Below are 24,467 nucleotides of genomic sequence, written 5' to 3' on the forward strand. Positions count from 1 at the left end.
CTGGAACACAGGGACTGCTAACCCTGATTTCCAGCACTTACCGTCTTTTATTCATGCACTGACATGGAGCCCTGCAAAATGCAAGCAGCATTGTAGCTCATGAGCAAGAGGTCTGGCAGGGCAAACATTAAAGACTGTAAGAAAGAGCAAGCAAAGAAGCATCTTGTACAGAACTGAAAACAGAAAAGACAAAAAATGATAAGCAGGAATTCCCCGGTGAGCTGAGGTTATTGGTGTGATTGCTTTCAGGACTCCTTTTTTGTTGTACCACCTTGATTTGCATATAAAGCACCTCTAACAGGAAGTATCAGCTGTCCTGGAAAAAAAGCACACAAGAAGGATAAGGATTTTTTACTCCAAGAGCAGAATGGCTTTCAGCACTATATGACATCCTCATGAAAGCAACTGGCAGCCGCATGTTGCAGCTCCTCCTCGCTCCCAGCTCTGTGTCCCATCCCAAGGTCAGCAGCACACGATGCAGCTCCTCAGGAGAGATTCCATAGTTAGAAAACCTAAAACTGAAAGGAAAACAAGCAGGTGAGTTGATTTGCATTCCGGATTCACAATTAACACAGCGCCAAATTAGCCCATAGGAAGTGGAAGGGTAAAACAGGAAAACCGCCAACTTGAAAATGCAAATCTTCACCCTACTACAATGCAAGCCACAGCCAGGATTCTTACGGGCTAGGAGGGTGCTAGTAAGAACACTTTTTTCACTACTCTTTCAACATGGTCACTTCATGAACTCAACAGTGGTTTGTGATATGCGGTTTCATTCCTATCCCGTGTATAGTCAGCCACATTTCCTGAAAAGAACAGAAAAGCAGAAAACCTTTAAAATTATGGTCTGGATCTTTCTGTCTTCTTTTTCTCCTTTTTTGTCTTATTTCTACCATGCTGCACTACAAAAGACACCATTTTTTAAATTAGTACAGCATAAAATATGGATCTTTTCCCCAAGGTGCTTGGATCTTAAAGAATATAGGTTGACGGTTTGAAACTCACACACTAACTGTTGGCAGCACAGAATGAAACTGCAGCATTTTGTTTCAATATGGTACACATACATATATACATACAATTTCTCTACACATGGCTACCAGGAATCATGCTTTGTCCCCAGCAGCAAGCACAGCAAGTGAGATTTGTTCAACCACCCTTTGCCAACGGTATGGTAGACCTCAGCTCTCCGTGGCCATCAACAGTCACAGCCCCACTAAAACCACAGTAGTGAGTAAAAACTTGCTGTACAGATGAGTAAGTGAGACGATGTTAATTATAACACCTGTGTTTTTCTGCAGAACTCAATACGTTGCTTAATCTGTCTGGGCTTGGTATCTCTACCTGCAGCAGCCCACGTCATTAGCAGTGAGAAGAGGTCTTTGTCTCCTGAGGGTTCCTCCATGCTCCTCTTCCCTCCTGGCTGCTGCTAAGTGCTCAGGCTTTCCAATCACAGTGACAGTCCTATTCAAGAGATCATCTAAGCACAGCCCAGCATCCCAGCTGAGCAGCAATGCCACTGCTCAAGAGCTGGGCTGACAGTTGTTGGGACCACAAGCTAACTGGGACCTTAGCAAAGAAACTGCAGCAAAGACCAACAGCGTCCTGGGCTGCAGGAGCACAGTAACATTACCGTAACACAGGGCCACAGAGCTCTCCACAATGGTGTCTGGCAGCGGAATGAGAGACAACACGCATCATTTGGAACAAGAGTGGTTCAGACTGGATGTTAGTGAAACCTTTTTCCACATGACAAGTCAGGCCATGGAGCTGGATGCACACTCTCATCATGAGAAGTCTTCAAGACTTCAATGAATAAAGTTAAAAGCAACCTGGTCTGATCTCACAGCTGACCCACCTGAGATCCTTTTCAGCCTGAATTATCCTACAGTCCTACAAGTCATCTTTTAACTGCCCCCAGCTCAGAGGCTTCAGAGGAAAGAGTGGGAATCATTCAATGCTCAGGTACTGTGATATCCCCCAAGTGAAAGAGTTGAGAGAAACAACCAAATCCCAACACCGTGAAGGCCCAGAAGGTACCCCATTACACCGTATCTTATGTTTCCCTCCACCATATGACAAACCCCACTTCTGCATGCAGTACCGTGCAACTGTCCATCTCAGTTTGGGCATCAGGGTCCACGTCCCATCTGCAGCACACACAAGAGCAGTATTAGAGGGCAGTCAAATGTCCCTCTTCACCTGTACATACACACATTTACAGAACAAGCAGGATTTCCTAAGCCCCATGTATAGTGCTGACTATAAAAAGGCTCTCTGTACTGCCCCAGGCTGCAGCCTCTATTCCACAGGATGCAAAAGCTCAAGATGCCTTCCCCGTCCCCTGCTAGCTGCAATGCTCTGATACAACATGAGCAAGCTACACAGTCGGCACGGCCTCCTCCACCTCTCCATCCCTTGTGTCGCAAAGGGTGCTGGAGCAATGTCTTGCTTCCAGTCAAAATAACTTATGTGACTGAGAAACAGGAAATGTCACAACTGAGAAGATGAAAAGGGCGCTGCTGAGCTCTGGGTTCTCAGAAGGATCCATACAAACCATAAGGCAACTGTCATGTGCTGGGTGGGCAGGAGAGGAGGAGATGGAAGAGGAGAGGTTCATCTCCTCACCCCAGGTCACCCAGGAGGTCATTGGCAGAGCCATGAACCAACTCTTCCCCTTTACTCCAGGGTCTTGATGCTCCCTGCCCTCTTCATGACTGCTTGACAGCCAAGCCATGCTGGGGGTAAAGCTGCCCTCCTCACACTGCACACACCCACATTTGATTTTGGAGACCAAAGCCTACAAGATGCCAGCTCCTCACCAGAAGTCAGTCCTGACCAAATAGCATCCTTTAAAAATGCAAAGCTGCATCCGCATTAAGAAATCTGTACAGCTTTGAAGACATGCTCTCCAACACATTTTGAGATGTGGTCTACTCTCACAGGGCCTTAGAAGGCTCTAAGGGTTTATCCACATGGGGTTTCTTTGTACTTGGAGGCGAGACCAGTAAGCATTTTTATACCTACCTATTCACAGGTTTTTATTTTCAGGGTATCAGATCACTCAGTTTCAACTTCTGCTGAAACTCCTCCGTGACCCAGAATAGCTAATTTCAGGCAGTTTCTGAGCCCCTGTAGTATCTAGTGTGGGCCTATATTTCTGTAACTGCACCCATACAAGGTCTGTACAAATCAGCACAAGAAACCACAGCTTCAGTCAAAATTAGTACCTTGGTATACAAATAAAGATTAAAAACCTCATCTCCTCCTCCATGTTGATAGGTGAGGTCTTGAAGCCAGATAGGCTTTCAGAAACAGCCTCCCCCTCTTCCCTCCATCCTCCCATTCCTCTATCCTTTGAGCAAGCTCTCAGGGCAACAGTTTGCAGACTTGTTTGCTGGAGGAAAAGGATGCTTTCTCTCTGGGAAGCCAGGAAGACTATGTCAGAGCAGAGCAGACCCCGGGCATGCAATTACCCAGGCAGCAGCAACAATATGTTAATTCACTGGATCCCTCTGAAATGAAGCACAGTGCAAGTCCCTGGAAAAAGTGAAAAGGAGACTGTTAAGGAAGCTGTGTGAAAGCCTTGTGCACAGCAGCCCCTTGGAGTCCAGACAAGGACGGACTCTGCACAGACATCGTTTTTAGAGCTGAACTGGCAGCCAGTAGTACTCCTCTTTCTGCCACGGGGCATCCAAAGGAGCAAGGGGAACCACCTTCAATGCAAACAGGTCATTCCTGTCAACATCTTAAAGAGCTGCAGATACATGGAAGAGCCCCTCCAGAGAGGGATGCCTCATCTGCAGCAAGTTCACCCTGGACAGATCACGGATAAGGCCATGATGCCATGCCAAACCCTCTCTGTGTCCAGAGCTGTCTCCTCCTTGGTGTCCTCAGCTGCAAAGTTCACCTCTCCTCTATTCACATGCCCAGAGCTCTGTAGGTACAACAAACAACAAAGCCAACGTAGCAAGGAGAGGAGAAGTCTTAAATGGTCCCTTAGTGAGTTTACTGTGAGAAGTCAATGCCCTTAGAAGGTCTGCACTGACTGTCTCTTGGTGCATCACCCTTATGATTACTCACTAATTCTTCTAACACCCAACTAGGAACTATGGCTCTGCACTGGTACCATGACGGAAGTAGTCTCGCACTTCTAAACAAGAAGCCTTGTTGCAGACAGGAAAACCTGCCTCAGTCCACAGGAAAAGAGGCAGAGGAAGGGTCAAGAAGATCTCCACTACCTCTTTATGTTGGATAGACTGCCCACTTGCAAGCTTTTAGTAGCAGCTTTCAGATGACTACAAATCTTGAGGAGCACACAATGATTTCCATCAAAGGCAAGCACGTTTTTAAAGCTGCACAGACTCTTGTGGAGAGCTTTCTGTTGTAACTCATGCAAAGATCAAACTCTGCCAAATGGAAGAGTTGCACACCAAAGCTCTTTTTGCATAAGGATGTTGACCACTGAGCTGATGTATTGAGGTCAGAGGCTCACCTGTGCCAACACACTTCTCCAGGGACATAAGTATGGCATGCAACTGCTGCCCTGAGGAGCAGGAGGAAACCAGTTTAACTACAAGAAGTTTAAATTTACCCTTAGGTTCCACCAAAACTCCTGGCTCCTGCAGAAACAGAATCAACAGCAGCAAAGATGTAACAAAAGTGTTTTAGAATCATAGAATCATAGAATGGTTTGGGTTAGAAAGGACATTAAGATCATCTAGTTCCAGCCCCCTGCCATGGGCAGGGATGCCTCAGACTAGACAATGTCATCCAAGGCTCTGCCCAACCTGGCTTTCCAGCTTCTGCCATGCACTGGCTTTTTTGGAGACATTTTATTTCTGAGTGCAGGACTAAGACAAATCACACTGTGGGCTCTTGTTTAAAACTGCATTTGTGAGCATGGACTTACTTTAGCTCTCCAAGGAGAAGATGGGGAAAGCAGAGTGCAACAGTGAGCTGCAAAGACACCAATGCCTAACCATGAGCCCTGACCTTCGCAGAGCTCCTGGTGGCTGTCCCTAAATCAGAGCATGTCATTACCGGATGATGCATCTCAGGCAAGATGAGTTTCCTAAAAAGCACTGACAACACGCGGTTAAAAGCTCAGTTCAGACACGCAGTGAAACAAGTCTGCTTCTGGGTTTTGAGCTGAATATTCAACACTTTCCATGTTTGCTCACTCACAGGGCTGCACAATCAGCAAAACTCCTGCAAAAAAAACACTCAATGGGGCTTGGCTGTAATGGAGGGCTGTAATGGAGCCCTTTCAGAGAAAACAGAAGTGTTATCGTGCATGGCTGTCCCAGTACAATTAGTCATACCTGATGGAGAGATATGCGTCCTCGCAGTGCTCTTACCGCCTTGTCAACAGATGAAGTCAAAATGAAAACATCCTAACTATCAAAAACCAACTTGAAAGCTGAAGCATGAATCCTGAAAGCAGCCTCCACGCTACAAGGAGATGTCTTCTCTGCAGAGACAGCTGGGTTCATTCCATCTGTCTTCGGTTTCTTCTGCCCATACGATTTCCTGATGTTGCTCAATGAAATAACATGTATTCTTTCATATTCCCACTTGCAACCCTTCTCTGCTCTGTCTGAGGGGTGCTGTGGGGTCAGAAGAAGAACCCACAATCAAGGCAGGGATTGGAAAAAGGCCAGAATTTCAGTGGTGGAGGACATCATCCCGGTCATCTCCTCTGTGTGACCTCGGACATGTTCCCCAATGATGCTTTGCCTCATTTCCCCACTGAAATAGCAAGTTCCCCACCATGCTGGATGACTATCACTAGGATCTGTGCAGTAGGCCTGGTATTACCAACGTGGGGTTAACACTCATAATAATAATAATGGAGATTGATGGTGTGTCCAACTTTCCCTCCCACATCAGCGCCTTGTTCAACACAACCTAGGCCATGGTTTCACGCAGCACTTCTGTACTTGTGTACTTTTCAAATGTCTCTTTTGTTTTCTTCTAGCTCCAAAGGTCTTGGCAAACATTCCCTACTGCAAGAGCACCACTGTCAGTCTGGTGGCTCAGGAAAACCGCCTTCTCTCATGACACACAGTTCCTCAGGACATTTTGCTGCACTGACACTAATAAGCACTGAAGAAGACTGTCAAATGAATAAGAAGAGTTTGGCTTGTGGCTGGTACCAAAGGCAGAACACCAGGATGCAACTCGGGTGCTGAACTTCTCCATTACCTGGGGGGTTACCTGGCCAGGAGGCACCACACCAACTTTGCAGGGATCCAGTGGTCACTGCCTGCAGGGAGGACCCTGGCAGGATCTACACACACACGCACGATGGTGGTGCTTGGAGCAGACACACAGTGGTTCCTCTTGATAACCGCTATGAAATTCATTTGGAAACATATTTCTTTTTCAGAAGCCTCCTCCCCAGTGCTGACAATGCTTTCGAGATGCAATCTGCATTGCTTGGGCTCGCAGCAGTGCACGGAAGCACGCCCTGCTTCAAGGGGTGGCCGCGAAGGCCAGGAACTGCCCAGTGGCTCCACATCCATGGCACAGCTCATAACCAAAGCCAAGTCTTCCAGATCTGGGTAATTCCCAGGCAAGTCTCAGCCAAAACCACACATCTGCGCTCACGCCAAAGAGCAGAGATACATCAAGAGTGAAGAGCAGTTGCTGTAGGTTGCCATGGCAGTGTGCATGGGTGATTTTATCACTCTTATCAGCTACAACAGCATTTAGGCCATTACCACAGAATACTGGAGTACTTTTTTAAGGTGGGAGAAGCAGAAAATCAGCATCAGACAGAAGCCAGCAGTCAGCAGACCAAGCAGGAGACCCTGATTTAAGCAAGCTACCTCCCATGGGCACATGAACATTTATCCAGCCCTGAGCTCGTGCTGGGGAGTCCATGCAGGGCTCCCCAGTAGCCTCCCAGCCCAGGAGAGCTCTCCTCTGCATGGAGGGATGTGCAGCCCTCCAGGGAGCACAGCGACAGCAAGTAGAGGGCAGTTTGCCTGTACTCCCTGCGGAGCTGATGGAAGTAGGTCAATCCTTCTGCTTTGCTGAACCTTTTGGCAGGTCTGTGCTGTGCTGCCGCTGCCGCTCGCAGCTCGTTATTTGCAGCCACATCATTCAGAAGTTAACGAATTCAATACATCCAATTAAATCAACCTTGGCATCCGTTCAAAACACATCTTGCTGCCTTTTTCTTCCTTTTCATTTCTTACTGTTGGTGGTGAAGACACGAGAGGAGAGATGCACGAGAGGGTTGCTAAGAAGCTGGTTTTCATCTCTTGGCTACTTCCCTGCTGCTCTCCTGTTGTCACAGAGATGCACAGTTTTCCTTGAGGGAACACGACAAACTCACGTGGCATCACTCCTTATACCCCTTCCCTCCTCCCCTATCCCAGATGAAATTACCTTTTCTGTTTTCTTGCAGGCTTTGCAGGCAGAATACTACATGCACCAGTGATCCTTTGGTTCCACTGCTGACACTCACCACACTGAATATGGCAAGCAAACCTAGCTGGCATGGCTGGCAAAGGGAATGCACATCAAATCATGGCCTGCAGCACCTGGGCTGGGCTGGACATGCTACAAGGTGTGAGCACCATCTCCACCATCAGACTTAGCAAAGACAGAAAGCAGTGGAGAGGCCACCAGAGATGCTCACACCAACCAGGGTCTCCTCTGGCTGCTCTCTTTTGTAGCTCCCAAACTCCTCTGTATGCCAGTGCTGCTTGATGCACGCGGTCATGAACACAGACTCACACCAGAGGAGCCATTCCAGATGTGCTACTGAAGGGTCATGGAGCTCTTGAAAAACACCGCAGGATGTGGCGCTTCTACTGGGATGACATCCTCAGGGACATGGGAGCACACTGGTTAGCTGCCCACATCTGCCCTCTTCCGCAGCCTGATATGGATACTGGGACCACTGTGTCCAACCTCTCATGACTCTTCACTGTGACAAATAGTTCCTGTTCCACCAGCTCTTCCAGTTCTGCCACATCCTCCCTGCCTTTTGACCACCACCTGGAAGGTGGCACAGCCTGATGCCTTTCTGCGTCTTTCAGATGCCAGCGAAGCTGTGGGAATTTAAAAGCACTTGGCTCATCCCAGAAGAACACATCTCTGATCCTTGGAGCAAATTTCTTTTCTTTTCCATAGCCTTCAGGTCTCCTATAGCCTTGCTGAGCTGGAGAACCAGGACTAGGGAATATTCCAGGTGCCATCATACCCAGGCTATGAGGTTTCCTCTAATAAAGTGTTGTTTCCTCTTTAGTTTGACATGAAAGATCTCTCTGGCAAAGACAGAAGAGTGTTATATCTGTATGTCAACACTTTGCACAACAAATTCACCTGCAGTCTATTCTCTGTTATCACCTCAAAGCCCTCCTTGGCCTCCTTGCTCAAAAACCAGTCATTTTACTACCCATATCTGCGCTATTTCCTCTCCTTTAACCCACACTCCCTCAATTCCTAAAAGACTCAAAACAGTCCTGGGCAGCTCTTCCTCCAGACTACATAAATGACATTGAGCTGCGGTGTTGCTCTGCTTTGCTTGCCAGCAGAAGCGGGTACATTTGAAGAGTTCTGGCTCCCAGCTCCACAGCTGCAGTGGTTAGGTGCTGCTCTGCTGGCAGAGAAGAACGTTTCATGCAAAACCCATTGTTTGTTCCTTTCTCAGATCTATGAAGTAGTCTTAAAAGCACTTTGAACTCCTCTGGGATGAAAGGCACCAGGAGACTGAAAAATACCCCTCTCCCCCCATGGCAGTGGATGTTACACAAGTCTATTTGAGCACAGAAGTCATCCTCTGCGCTCCCCCTCCTTGCACAGCAATGACAATGTGCGATGCTCTGCCAGGATCATGAACAACTCTCCCCTCTGCCCACCTCCTCACCTTTCACATGTGGGCCATGCACATCCCAGGCTGCACACCAGAAAAGAAATACTCTTGGACCAGAGGAAAGAAATAGGAGTAGAGGACATCAATTCAGGGCAATTACTTTGGCTGCTGTGAATCAGCACACCTTCCCCAACACCACCACTGCCAGAGCGTACCTGCTCTGTGGAAAAGTCATTTACATTTTTATTTACATTTCCTTAATATTGATCTGATATGAGCAGGGCACTTATGTGCCCTGTGTACTACAGATGCCTGTCCAAGCTATGCCAGTGGTGCTGGGTGCTGCATGAATACAGAAGAAGAGGCAGCCTTGGAGGAGATGCTGATGACCCTAAGAGCTGACAGAGGCCAAAAAGACCAAGTGCCACTTGGCACTGTGCTTCAAGAACTGGTCCCTCACACTGCTGAATTAAGCTGTAACTGTACTTTGAACAGCAAATGGTATGAAAGAATCTGGTGGGTTCAGCAGCAGGGTTGATGGGAGCTGCTGTGTATTCAAACTCAGAGAGAAATGGGGGGGGGTTGTTGAAGGGTACAAAAGCTCACACAAGCATTGTCTTCTATGAAGAGATGGACGTCTTCCATGTACCCCCTCACTCAGGCCAAATCTGGAGGGAGCCTGCAGTTATGGAGGTGAGCTTGCAGATTTTGGCCTGCCTGCTTCTCTCCACCCTGCCAAAGGGCTGCAATAACCAACTTCTGGTGCGTGCTGCAGCTCCTTGTAGGATGGCCCAGCAGGAGATGTTCCCATGGTCCTCCCTGCTGGGCCACATGCCCTTGATGGGACCATAACAGAGACAGCAGGTTCCTACTGCAAGCTCCTGGCACACCAGGTCAAGTGCTGCCTCCATCAAGCCATGTGGCCAAAACCATGACAGAGGGGAAGGAGCTACAGCTCCTATTACAGAAAAGGAGAAGGAGCTAACTCCAGGTGCTTTACATCCAGACAATAACCTTTCTCTGTTCTCCTCCATCCCTCTACTTGTCACCACCTCTGGCAAAAAAGGGATTGTTGAGCTGCTCTTTTGCTGAGCTATGAGATGGGTAAACACTAAGCACAGAGCAAATGTTACGGCTGATGGGCTTCTGGCCTCTTTGCAGTGGGTTTTGCAGTTGTCTTTCTCCAAAGATTGAGGTGGTGTAGGGAAGTCCTATCTCCGTGATGCACATAAATGATCCTATCAGAAAGGACAGAGGTTACAATGATGTCATCTGGATTGCTGAAATACATCAGGTTTAAACCAGCCTGGACCTAGGAGCTGTTGAAGCACACATGGAAGAGCAGTGATTTGCACTTCCAGGGTGAGAAAGAAACCAGAAGCTGCCTTTGGCACTAACAAACACAGGCTGTGAAATAGTGTCCTCAGAGGAACAGCCATCAGCAGCTCAGCATCTCCTCCGCACTCAGCTGTTTTCTCCTTTCATGAACTTCTGGTGCAAGCAAGCCAAAAAAGATAAACTAATTTGCTTTTTTTATGACATCTAGTTACACAAGGGACCGGAGAGTAGGACACATGAACGATCTCTGTGCCCTTGAAACAAACAGCACCAGCTAGGGAGCTTCACCATCCCTTCTGCAGCAATTCTTCTCCCTTGCATTATTCTCTTGCCCAGTCCTAGATGGTGGGTCTAAAGCAATTTATCAGCAGAGATGGAGAGAAAATCCACAGAATCCAGTGTCCCCACACCCTGTGCACTCTTTCAGCTCTTTTAGATACCACAAAACAAGAAACACAAGCCTGCTTCAGTTCCAGCCTGGATCTCACCATGGCTGCTTCCAACCCCAACTCAGCGAGGACCACCCTACATGGGGTTCTTACCCCTTCCCTCCATCCTAAAACTGGGATCCTTGAGCCTGGCGTACCTACCTCTACAAAGCACTCAGATAGCTGAGCAGCACAGGGCAGCCTGTAAGTGATTCAGCCAGCTCGAGGCCAATGGCTGGGTGTTTCACACCACCTCTGTCAATGTCACCAACGTCCCCATAGCTGGTGGGAGCCCAGTGCGGCTGCGACAGGAAATCAGGTCTTAATCACAGTCTCACTTTTCATTCCCCACTTCAGTTCTGCTATTTTAGCAGCTGCTGTGAGCTGGCTCCACGTTTTCAGATGAGCAACCGTTGAGGCACAGGGTTCAGCTTGAGTGTTTTCAGGCTGCAACTCCAAATGCAAAGAGAAATGTGAAGCTGGGGAAGGGTAAGGGGTAGAAATCAAGCAGTGATCAAGGCTCCAAGACACAACCAAGCAAGCACCAGACTCCTGCTCTGGTTGACATTGCCTGGGATGGGCAGACAGGCTGGCGAGTCCTCCCAGGCAGGACATTAGTACTGCACAGACCTACTGGCAGGGGCTGCTGCCCAACTGGGACAGTTGTGTGACATGGTTGATGAAGATGTGCCTCCAGGTGCTTTCCCTTCTTGTTCATCGTACATCTATAGATCTGTTACAACACCAGGGTGGGGCTTTATCAGCCTCTGCTGCAGCCAGGGAGAATTCCCCTTGCAGAGGGAAGTCTGTTGTCACTGTAACCTGTGCAGATGGCAGAGCAATGCCCTCTACACCTGCACTAGGGACCAGCTAAAAGGGAGATTGAGTGCTAAGACCCAACCAGACTGCACTGGCACAACCATCCCATGCATCAGCACAAGACCTTTCACCAAGTGCCCATCAGTCCATGCTCCACCACCTCTGCTGCCCCTCGAGGACTTAATTTGCGTATTTTTTCCTCTTCTGACCCCCTGATCCCAGCCTTCCCTTTGTTATCACCCCTTGCAGTGTGAAGAGATCAATATGGGCAAACAGACGCAAGCAAAGCAGGCCCTTCCCTCCCATTTCAAGCTGGCAGCATTAAGTGGCATCCTGTGGGACTCCCACACAGTTTTGTTGTGGCAGAACCATTAATACACAGAACTGCCATCAGAATAAAATGACAGCATTGGCCTAGCATGTGAAGGGACCTGGCTTCCCAGGAAGGGATGGACAAAGTGGCTTACAGGGATGCTAACTCAAAAGCCAGTCCAGCCAGCACAGATGCTTTCCTTCTCCCTCCTCCCTCCATTGGGAAACTATCCCATGACAAAATGAAAACCACAGACTGGTTTGGTTTGGAAGGGACCTTAAAGATGATCTAGTTCCACCCCCTGCCAATGGCAGGGACAGTGCTATGTCTACTTCAGAATCCAAGATGTTTCTGCCCCCAGCCAGTGTGCTTCCAACAGTTAATCCCCATCCCTCAAGCAGGTGGAGCAGAACACATATGCTATATTCTGGCTTCCCCACTTTGTGCACCAGCTCTCTCAGTAAGAAAAGATGGGTTTGTGCTCATACAAAACAATGGATAAGGTGCGGATGCACACGTAGCCTGTCCCATAGCCCTGATTTTGTGGGTAACAGCTTTGGGCAGCAGGGCAGGTGGGAACTAGTAGCAGCAACAGCTCAAATGGCTCTACTGGGATGCGTTTCACCTGAGAATGGTTATCAGAGCATGCAGATTTGAGTGGTACATTCAGCCCAGCTCTATTAACACATCTAGTTAAAACACTCTGAGACTCTAAGACAGAAAACACCACATGGGCAGCTGATTTCTTCCTAATAGAGAATTTACCTCTAACAGAAGTTAGAGACTGCAAACGTTTCATGAGCCATTCTTAGGAACATTGGTAGGCATTACTGAGTAACTCAGGAACTCAATTATCTCTTTTAAAATGACCTGTGTCATTTAAAAACCTATTTGGATATCAGGTGCCCTGGGATCTGTAATCCCCAATCTAATTGTTCAGCTGACACAATCCTGAAGTTAACCATGCGGGTCACTCATGTTGCTCTAAACTGTTCTACTTACCCCCCAAACCCACAAACATGCCCTGAAATCCAGCTTCCCAAACAGAGAGAAGCAAAACCCCAGCAACCACTTCCTTATCCGCTACCTGCTCAAGCTTCCAAAGTGACAAGAGTACACATCCCCTCTACTGGGGAAACTTCCAGCATGGACTCATGCCTGAGCATCTTTAGACATAAAATATATTTAGGGAAGTAATTAAGCTTCTCGGAAACTTTTTGCAACATTATTTACAAGTCTCAGCAGCAGTTTTTAGAGTCCACTGCAGTTCACAGCTTGAACCAAAAGACACACCACACATAAACCCTCTTACTAATACTGTCCTGCAGGGCTGGAAAGCCCCTAGCAATGCTCAGCCCCCTGCTGCAGCAAGGTGACATGCTTGGGTGCTCAATTTGAATACATACAGCTCAGGCCACCCACGGGGAAGCACCAGATCCTACCTCTGAGCTGCAGTCCTGACCCCAGAGATGCAAGGTGAGAGGGGCAGAGCTTTCATTTCTCTGTATATCCACCAAGCAATGGTTAAGGGTATTCATCAGAGGTTGGTTTTGGGTTTTTTGGGGGGTATGGAGTTCTTAGGCATGTCATTGTAGGACAACATGCTGAAAGTGGAATAATATGCCAGTAAAATTCCTGATGCCCCCCACTTGCATTCATTGCCTGATCATACATGATCCCTGAGAGCCAAACCCCCATCCCTTCCCCAAATAGCGATGCTAGATTATCACTCAGAACAATTTAGTGCTGAGATCAGTTCATGGCAAGTATCTTACACTGTCTAAAGGGCTTAAAGTCTAAATGTCTTAAAGGCATTTTCTACTTTACTAGGCAGGGACCTAACTTAGCCTATGTTATAAGCCGTCACAGATGGGCTTCTGCTATAACAGTTCCAGCTTCAATGTTTCTATAGCACAAGGAGGTCGCAACTCTTTTCTCCAGAGCAGCACAACAGCCTGAAGAATGGAAGCTCCCATACAGACCTCAGCAGTGGATCCCACACCAGTTCTTGCAATAAGCGTAGCAAAGCATGGGAATTATAGAACCATAGATGGTTTGGGTTGTAAGGGACCTTCAAAGATCACCCGGTTCCAGCCTCCCTGCGATGGGCAGGGAAATCTTTCACTAGATCAGGTTCCTCAAAGCCCAGTCCAACCTTGCCTTGAACACTTCCAAGGATGGGGCATCCACAGCTTTTCTGAGCAACCTGTTCCAGTGTCTAACCACCCTCACAGTAAATACAGACCCAAATCATATGACTGGGACACAAGTACAAATCCTCAAGCCATGTTTCTCTTATGCACTGGGGCTCTGGTTCCTGTTCATTGGTAAAATCAAGTGCAGCACCTAACACACTTCCACTGCCCACTGGAATCTCCTGCCCCAGGCTGGTGCTGGTGAAAGGGATGTGCTACTCACGACACAGGTGCTCAGCCTCATGGTCCAGCACTTTAGTGGAAACCAAACATCTTCAGCAGTTTAAGCCAAAGCATGAACCACAGATGATGCCCAAGTGTGTGGTCCAGGAATGGTGTCAGCCATCCCCAGTTCTGTACATACACCCCACCTTCACAGCTCAGCTGCTTATGTATCTACATCAAGGACAGGCTCCTCCTTAGTTGTAACTTATTAAATCTCATTACCTATTGCTCTCACAGCCTTAATAACAGCAGTGGCTGTGGAAGCAAATGGAAGTTCAGGCTCCCAGGTAGCCTGCAAGTTCATCCCCCCCTATAGTTATTCCAGGTGTTTTCATGGAGCCGAGCACATTGGGTACAACTCTCACTGCTGCTGAGCTGTTTTTTCACTTTATTACAGCCAGTATTTCACCCTTAATGACTCAAAATTAACAAGCTGCAACAGCAGTTGCCTTACCTGTTTGTGCACCTTCTGGTTTGTTGTGCTGAAGAAGGGGGGCAATGGCTCTGGGAAGAAAACAAAAACAGAAACCACAAAGAATCGAGGAAAGCCACTAACAGCATCTATTAAAAAGACAAAAACTGCATGTTGTCCCAGAGAATAACAACAAAGCTGCTGCCTGTCAACAACAGCTTTCATTTCACGGTGACAGCTTGAAGTGGGGCTTGAAATGGCAGGAGCTACCCCATACAAGGTACCCCATTAAGGAAGCAAAACCACTTCAGTGAACCCTTTAGATGGACAAACCAAAGGGAAAAAGGTGCCAGAGACTCAAAGCATATTAGTGGATAAGCATGGATGGTGAAATTAAGGTTCCTGCCTCTTGGCATCATGCTACAGCTGTTATAAAACAGCGTGTTCATCGCAGCCACACAGCTATCAATCCTCTAGCATGAGTCATCTGTAATACTTATCTAATGGTGAGTAAGCTGCTCCTGCCAGTCATACTTTCCAGATAAATCTGTAGAGAAAACAAGAGGGGAAAAAAGCTATCAGAACGTGTTATCAAAGAAGTAAAAGTAAGGGGATGGTACCTGAGCAGCACCCTAAGTGGCAGAGAGAACATTGGCTTGGGGGTCATTGGATGAAAACATGCACATCAGGAGGAGAAGGACAGCTCTAAGGGTCCATCCAGAGTCATGCATGAGTCATATACCACTAAACCAGCCATGCTATGACCCTTCCACTAGTGGATGCTGCAGCAAACACCGATGGCAGGGGAGGTATATGACACAGCTTTTGGGATTGGGACTCAAATTTATAGAAGATAGGGCAGTTTGGAAGTTTGTGCTCATTACTTCCTTGCCTCAAGAAGTTCCTGGCAGTGAGTGTGGGTCCAAGGAAGGACCTAGTGCCCAGGGAAGAGCTGCTTGGGCTTGGTGTCTGTAACACCCGTAACAGCAGGGAAAGCCCAACCCAACCAGGTATGAAGCCATCCACATGGGGGATGCTTCCTCACCCAACCCTGCTTTTACTAAAGCTTGGCATTTAAACTGTGAACGATGGTGCAATGAATGAAAGTAGAAGACAAAGCTGCCTTGTTTCAGATCTTTGATGAAAGCAACCCTGAGTGACCACGCTTGCCCTTTCACACCCAGCTGTATATGACCTCTGCATCCGCTGCCTCGGCAGGCTCTGGTGAGCCACAACGGCCAAGGCCAAGCCTTAGAGGACTTTCTCACGGGAGAAATTGCTGCTGTGGAGGCTGGGGCAATACCCCAGGGGTCTCCCAAGGGGGCTGAGTCACCACAGGGGTGTCTTACATTGATATCAAAGGGTTGGCTGGGGAGCGGGGGTGCAGAGGGGAGAAAACTCCAAACACCTCCCCAGCTTCACACAGTAGAAAGGAAGAGAAAACCCCAGGTATGAATCACTCTGCCCTGACATCTGAGCCAGCAAAGCATTTCACACAGGCTGACATGAAGGAGACCAACCCAGACCGACCAAACCCTGAGATCTTCACAGCTAAGCGTGAAGTCCAAGATGGTCACCTCCATCTCCTCCTGCCTAGGAGGGACTGGAAAACAAAACCTCTGTCATGACTAGGACAGCATTTCATAGAACCATAGAATGGTTTGGGTTGGAAGGGACCTTCAAAGATCATCTAGTCCATCCTCTAGGCCATAGGCAAGGAAATCTTTCACTAGACCAGGTTTCTCAAAGCTCCGTCCAACCCGGCCTTGAACACTGCCAGGGATGGGGCATCCACAGCTTCTCTGGGCAACCTGTGCCAGCGCCTCACCACCTTCATCATAAAAAAAGTCCCTCTCCATCTTTCTTACAAGCTTTCTTTATATACTGATAGGCTGCAATAATGTCTTCCAGGAACCTTCTCTAGGCTGAACAACCACAACTCTCTCACGCTTTCCTCATAGGAGAGATGCTCCAGTCCTCCCATCATTTTCATGGCCCTCCTCTGGACCCACTGTAACAGGTCACTGTTCTTATACCGGGGACCCCACTGCTGGGGCAGCTTCACACCGCATCCCTCAGCACTGCTCAGGGCTGTCTCCATTCTCCCTACCTGTCCTGGGGCCGAAGGCTCTTGCATGGCAAGTGCTGGGATTGACCCATCAACATCAAGCTTGACTGTGGGTTCTTTTTTGGGTTAAATTTTGTTAGTCAGTCTTTTTGCCCAGGTCACTGCAGGGTCATATGAACCCAAGCACCAGCACCAGGGATGGGCAAGAAACCAGTCTGGGAGAGGAGAATGAGCAGGACCAGCCCCTTTGGCATCAGCACACTCAGGCCAGATGAAAAGAGCCATGCAACCACAGCCTTGGACAGTCGCTCCTGGCACTTAACCATCAACCTCAGAATAAAACTGATTCCTTCATCTGAGCACGGGCTCTGCATGGGGACAGCCATACAGAAATAAAACCAGGCCAGCTTATTCTTTTCTGAATCCTCAAAATCATTTTCATTATATACATTTTCTTCCCTTTTTTATTCTTACATAGGATTGAGAAGGGCTTCCCTGGAGCATGAACTCTATCTGCATCTACCTAAGGCAAACACATAATCCTTCCCAGAAACATACCAAACTCCTCCCTCCCACCACTCATTAAAAAGCTCCTCCAAAACTCTTCTGACATGATCATCATCTTCTCATTTCCAGCCTAAGCACAGTCATGACAAGTGAGATCCATTTGGTCCTGAACTAACAACATTCTTCTGCTTCTACAGGTCATCGCCTCCCTGGTAGACCTGGATGGGGCTGAGCAAGTGGTTGCTGCTCCAGGTTCACCCCTCTCAGCCCTTCTTGTCCACCTCTTCCAATCTGAATATCTTGAGGACAGAAGAACTGGACCCAGTTAACAAGCCTGTCTCATGAGGGCGTCCTGTCCCCTAGGACACCTCCCCTGCTTCTCTACGTACACATCTGCTGCTCTGAGACCTTTCTAATAGAGTTTTTAACTCTGGGGTTTGGTTTTTTCTTTGTTTTGAGAGGAGCTCTATGATCAAAATTGCATATGCCTTTTAATGCCTAAATACGCATTTCAATGGAAATGAGCATAGAGGGGAAGAGGGGGAAAAACCGCCACATCTTACTGCCAAGATAGAAATAAAGTGCTGGGTAGGAACTGAACTGGCCACAGCTGTAATCTAGCCTTAGCAGTGCTTTTGCAGTACGTGTGATACAAAATTAGACACAGATTAGGAGACCCCTGCAAAAGAAAATACCATTATGCCAGCTATAAATAATTTTTGATGGAAAAAAGAGAGGTCTTCAGACACAATTCAACTGTAACCTTGCTCTAACACAGCATTTAGCCTAACCAGTTTTGCAGGAAAAAACCCCAAAGGAATCAATAATTACCTTTATAGCAACCTATCACAGCTCCACACATTTCTATCGGTAAATAAATGTAGTCATACTACAAGGATTGCCCATCTGTACTATGATACAAAGGCAAACAAATGCGCACTGCCAGCTTCTGAGCGAGGCACTGGAATTTACAGAAGCGAGGAAAAATCAACAGGGGCTTTGCCTGAATAAAGACCTCTGGTTTAAGCATACATGGCTGCGCTGATGTTCAGTGAACCAGCTTGGCTTGCATGTGTGTGTGCACAGTTAAAGATAACTATCTCAATATATTGATACTAAAGGCAGAGAAAAAAAGTCCTGCATGCAAAACACGGTGACATTCATACAGATCTTGCAGATCTAGAGGCAGCCAAGTGGTGATCTCACAAGAGGTCAGGGCTCCGCAGTTGATAACCCCTCTGACGTGGACATTTGCTGAAAGGTGAGCTCATTTGACTGCCCCTACAACTGCTACTCTACACACTGTTCGTGCAAAAGTCACATAGCGAGCATGCAATGAGGTGGCACAGCACCGTGGTCATCAAGCTCCTTGTTTTCGACAAGCTATAGAACATCTCTGGGTTACTGATTTTATAGGCTTGGAAGCTTGGAGACTGGATTCTTCAGAAAAATGTGTTAAAATAGCCTGTTCCTCTTAACCACTAATGTGTCCATTTGCTTAGATAGCACCTTTATCCTGGAACTGGTGAAGCATTTGTGTTTTTTATGGAGCAAAATTGCATCCACCGGTGGTATGCAACGGAACTGCAACTCAGCATCACCTCTACAGCCAATCTACTTCTGGATTTGTACCTCGTTTGGTCATTCAGCTTCATCCAGTGCTCCGAGCGCACTTCCTACAGTAACTACTAATTCTCGTTGTACACCAGGGTGTAAATACAGCCGTCATCTAAGATTTTTGCAGCCATTAATTAAATTTCCGGCTCTAGGTACAAAGAGATGCGATCTCTCTTCGAAAGCAGCAGCCTTGACTCAGCACACAGTGCAAAGCAGAGACCGTACTTCTTCACTTTCTTCAAAGGTCAGTGAGGCAACACCCCGGAAACCCTGAGTAGTAACACCTCATCCTTAACCAAAGTACAGGAGCTGCATTTAGGCAGCTGCCTGATCACAAGAGCTACAAGGACACGTGTCTGCTCAACAACAACCGGTTTGAAATACGGATGCCTTTTATTAGCCGCCCTAGTGTTTAGCTTTGCTCAGAAGAGCGTGCTGCTCCGCTGGTAGGACCTGCAGTGTATGGAGAGCAGTTATTAGTGAAGCTAATTACAAACAACATGGTTACTTAAGAGGCTTAAAATAGCATCAGTGTGTGAATAGATGGAGAGCAAAACTGGGACACGGAAGATGAAGATTCTGATCTCAAGCGCAACAACGTCCTACATGATCTTGGGTAAATCTCTTCATCTGAGTGTTTCATTTTCACGGTTTACAAAGCAGGCAGAAAAACCACTTCTCAGAAAGGCTGTGAGGTGAATTCCTCAACATCCGGGAGCAACGAGAGGTCCTCTCCTGCATCTCCATGCAAGTGGAAAAGGTTCCTGTGTCAGCCAGGCTGGCTCCCTGACAATAATTTCACAGTGTTTTTGTGGCAACTCAGGTGGCAGTTCCCAGAAAGCTGTAACATTTACTTAAATAGCTGAGTTCACTGGTTGGTGATCAAAGGAACGCAGGCTTTGGAAATGATGTCCAGTTGACCCAGAGCTGCTGGAGCAGAGCAGCAAGAGAAGCTTTCAGTGCACCACTCACGCCCAGCACTCATCTGCAGGCAGGCAGACCATGGCAAAGGGGGAAATGACTCACTTACTCCATGCAAACTTCAGTCGATTTAAAAAACTTAGTATTTGCATCTAGCTAATGACCAGCAACACAAAGACTTGTAAAGACATTATAAAACTCTCTGCCCCCTCACCAGACAGCCACCGTCTCAGCCCAGTGCCTGAGAGCAGACATCAAAAATCAAGCCCTTCCTTCCCTCAATCTGCATCCTTTCAGTCAAACTCATTACAAATCAAGCCCCTGACAGTCCTTCCAGGCTGGACAAACACCACGATCATGCTGAGGGACATCTCCTATCATTGGCCTGGCAGCAGGAGACCACATCAGCCATCAGAAGAAGTAAAGGAAATGAGGACACACAGCTCCTCTCTTCCAAATCCTTGATGTCCCAGAGAAGCTCCAGTGGCCAAACCCTTGCACCACTCAGGCTGCCGCTTCCAAGCTAGTTTTGAAACCTCACAGTGCTGATGGCTACGTGCAGGGTAGCCATATGCATGCAACCTCTAGTCCACCCATGCAAGCTGCAGTTGCGTGGATGCAATCTTGGCGTTGCCCCAGGATGCTAAATAACCTCTCTACATCTGTCCCTCTGATGCAGTTGTTTGTACAGCAGCATTTAAAAGGTTGTCTTTAATGACGATGCAACTGCTGTGCTACCGTAGACCTGCCTCGTAATAACTATAATGCAACATACCTTAATGAGTAAGAAAAGGGAGTGGAAAATTAATGTGCTTCAGCATTTGCAGAAGGCTTCATCTATTTGCTCATATAGAGAGTCTGAAAATGAGACAATGCAATCTCACGGTAAATGACAGTAGGTTATTCTACCTTTGCACTGATGTAGAAGACTCTGCCCTGGAGTGTTTTGTTACCTTCTGCTCAAGAGTTCAAGATGATAAAAAAAAACCAAGCAAAACAGTAAAAAAACCATAAAAGCCATAAAAGCCACAAACCATACCAGTTTCAATACAAACAAACAGGGATGTTTTCTTTAGCCATTTCTACCATGGCAGGAGTGAGATAAGCAGACCTTTCATATGAGAATTGTGAAAATAGCTGCAGGAAGATAACAAAAATTGAAATAGATGTAAAATGTAACTGTCAGCTACTGTCATCTCAGGCTGCAACTGTTCCCACGCTTTATCTCTAAGGTGAGCAAACAAAAACACCATCGGCTGCATAACTGGCTTCCCAAGCAGGATGGGTTGCAAGAGCCCCCGGAGCAGAGGCTGTCCTGGAGGCAGAGCACTGAGCAGGAAGAGGAAGGATGGAGAGATGAAGGGAGAAAGGAAGAGACACAGGGATGAAGGAACAGCCACCTTCCTCCTCTATGTTTCCCTTCCTTCCCACTTTTATGGTACCAAACTACTCAAGGCTTCTGCCATCCCCCATGTTTTCTAGTGGATGTAAAGTGCTTTACCACAGTCAGGAGCAGGTGCTTCAGAAACCTGAAGTAAAGCCCAAAGCAGCCTAAGTTTCCACTGAGCCCCAGTGGCCCCAGAAGAAGACCCAGCTCAAGGCTGAGGTGCTGGGACATCCTCAATCGGCAGTGCTTCAAGATGCCCTTGCCTTACCATGCAGTAATCCTCCTTGAGTTTGGGTGAGGTGCTTGATCTCCTGTGGGACTCTGCAGCAGAAAGGGGGATGAACCCTCTTTTCTGCACTTTGCTCACCACAGTAATTCAGCTATAGGACTGCTGCAGACCAGGACCTTGGCAGATGTAGGTCTTTGCTATTGATGTGAACTCAGGGGTGGTACTGTGCAAACCAATGGGAACGTGAAAAGAAGGTGGCACCAAGTTACGACCCTGGGGAGAAAGATACACCTGGTGCACACCTCTTTCTTCTTTTTCAAACAGAACATTTTCAAGCCTATGACCTATTTTTTTCCTAAGTACCCCTTTATGTTGGTACAAAACAATAAATGAAGATGGAGGTGCTCTCCAAAGCCAATATCCACTGCACCTCTGATGGAGCAAAGGATTTTATCTGCTTAAAAGGTAAAACAAGAAGCTTCAAAGTGGAAAAAATCCCACCATAAACTGTCAAAAAAAGCTTTTTTTTTATTTGTTAAAATAATCACCCAACTCATAAGCAAAGTGAAATCAAATTAAGAAAAGGGAAACTTTAGCAAGACATTGGAAATTATTTACCAAGTTCATGCATCTTCCTGTTGGGAAAAGCTTCCCATGGGAAGGCTGCCGGCGGGGGAGCACAGTCACCACCAGCTTCCCAGCCCAGGGCTGCGCTGCCTAATCCGGCGCTGGCAGCATCGGTAGTGGCGGATGCAGAGGGTCCCTCCCGGCTCGCCCGCTGCAGGATGGAGTTGGGCTGACTTCATCGGAAGCGAATCCCCCCCACTTCCCTCCTCCCTCTCCGGCCCCCCATTCATGTTGGGAAGGAGTCTGGCAAACCCTGGGGAGATTACAAGGCAGGGGAAGCAGGAGGTTAAAACGCTCTGAGGCCCCTTTCAGTCTAGAAGACAAAGTAATCGTGAAGCTAAAACAGATGCTTTGCTGAACATAAAGAGTGGTTTACATGAGTCTCAGAGAGAAGCCAAAAACCAAAAATACCATAGAGTCTCAGGAAACCATGAGCATCCTGCTCTAATAAATAATTATAATACTTGAGTCTACAATACAATTATTGCAGTATTTTGAAATGGTGTGAAAGATTATGCATGTTGTCTGAAGGATAAATTTGAGATGGCACAAACAGGAGACTGTGTCTGATTGTAATGAAATCCCAGAGTTTAAATATACATATATTTACAATTTACTTCCATGAATGACACCAAGAAGGCTGACATAGGGACAAGCAGTCACACATTTAAATGAGCTTTCAGCAACCAAAGAGTTGCCAAGAGAAAGCCCATTGAGAAATAAACCAGCAAATGCCACTTTTCAATATGATTATGTTCAACTCCTATCCTATTTCGTGGTCTTACCTGTTTCCCTGGAAACATGGAGAGGAGTGGTATTTTGAGAGAGTGTTTCTGATGGGGCTTTGAGCAACTCTGCCTGGTGGAAGGTGTCCCTGTCCATGGCAGGGGGCTGGAACTGGATGAACTTTAAGATCCCTTCAAACCCAAGTCATTCTATGATTCTATGATTCACCCATGGTCTTTTATGGTGCTTTGACCCAGATCACCTATACAGGTGAAGGGATGCTCAGGCTCTGGGCTCATCATTCTCCACCTTTCTGCTGAACCTGCCACCTCCAAGCCACAGCAGCTGCCACCAGTTTCTTGGCATGAGCATGTCCCTGACACTGAATGGACTGAAACTGCCATGTTTCCTTCCTCTCAGTTAATGCAAATGTACAACTTGAGGATTTGAGGAATCAGAAAACGGTTTGGGTCAGAAGGGAATTTCAAGATCATTTAGACCAACCCCTCTGCCATGGGCAGGGACACCTTCCACTAGACCAGGTTGCTCCAAGCCCCATCCAACCTGGTCTTGAACATGGAACAGGGCAGCCACAGCTTCTCAGGGCAACCTGTGCCAGTGCCTCAGCACCCCCATTGTAAAAAGCTTCTTCCTTATGTCCAATCTAAATCTATTCACTTTCAGTCTATAACAGTTGCCCCTTGTCCTGTCACTACAGGACCTAGTAAGAAGTCTGTCTCCATCTTTTAAGTCCTTTTACATATTGAAAGGCCACAATAAGGTCTTCCCAGAGCCTTCTCCAGGCTGAACAACCCTAACTCCCCCAGCCTTTCCTTACAGAAGAGTCATTCCATCAGGACACTGGGGCAGATAAAGGCAGCTCTCTTGGAGGTGAGCCCACTCCTTGAGTCTGGGCTCTATATTTCATCTCTCTGATTAACATGTCTGGCTGCTACGTTTGCTAATCCACCCTTCTGAATGGTAAAAGGACTCTGCATCATCTTGCCCCAATCTCTGGAACGCCAGGTGAGGAGCAAGACTACAAGTGCTGCAAGGGAACAGCACAACTAGAAAGATGTGGCTGCACTTCATGCTGCTTTCCAGAGAGCATGAAGGACCTGTACAAACATCCTGGGACCTGCCAGTCAAACTCTGCTGCAGCTTCACCACATACCCATACTAGACATAGATACCCATACTAGACCACGCCTCACTGGCTACTTACATACACCGAAGGCAAAGAGGGAGAAAAATCTTCCTGCCTACTGCCACCTTGAGCCATGTCTCACCCCACTGCTAGCACGGCTTTCCACAGGCTTCCCTTCTGCATCAGCAGGTGATTGTTCATCCCCAGGTTCAAGCAGGACCAGTACAGAAGCAACAGCCCCCTCGTTTAGTTCCTATGCAGCCAAAATACCCGCAGCTCAATTACAGCTAAAAGCTTCTACTGCCTGGCAAAGAGCTGTCAGTATTTCACATGCAGAACACAGTGGTAAACAGTGGAGAAAAGGGGAAAAAAAACAGAAGGAGGAAAAGAAAGGAGGGATAAAAAAAAAGAAGCAGAAAAAGGAAAAGGTGAGGGGTGGGGAAGACATGGAGAAAAGGATGAAAAGAACAAAACAACCAGGTGGGTGACTTTAGTAGGGCTCAGGCACCTATACCTCACTTGCTCCCCTGGCATCCTGCCCATGAAGAACAGGCACTGCGCTAGGTACCAGGTCTCCTGCATGCTGCCTGGCCCCAGGCTCTATCCTTCCTCCTGCACAGATGGCCCCATGATCATGTTTCAATCCTTATAAATTATTTACATCAGATAGGAGGAAGC

General features: G+C 47.4%; 1 long non-coding RNA gene across 1 annotated transcript in view; it reads right to left on the minus strand.

Annotated features, from left to right (window-relative positions):
* Positions 1 to 396: 396 nt before the first annotated feature.
* LOC134167881 (uncharacterized) overlaps positions 397 to 24,467 on the minus strand; it is a 128,127-nt gene continuing 104,056 nt past the window's right edge. Inside the window, exon 5 of the long non-coding RNA XR_009966315.1 lies at positions 397 to 512. This is a non-coding gene — a long non-coding RNA (uncharacterized LOC134167881). The remainder of the gene's footprint in view (positions 513 to 24,467) is intronic.

The sequence above is a fragment of the Pezoporus occidentalis genome, unplaced genomic scaffold (genome assembly GCF_034315485.1).
Source record: "Pezoporus occidentalis ecotype Australia unplaced genomic scaffold, CSIRO_AGI_Poc_V1 ctg3, whole genome shotgun sequence".
Lineage (NCBI taxonomy): Eukaryota > Metazoa > Chordata > Aves > Psittaciformes > Psittacidae > Pezoporus > Pezoporus occidentalis.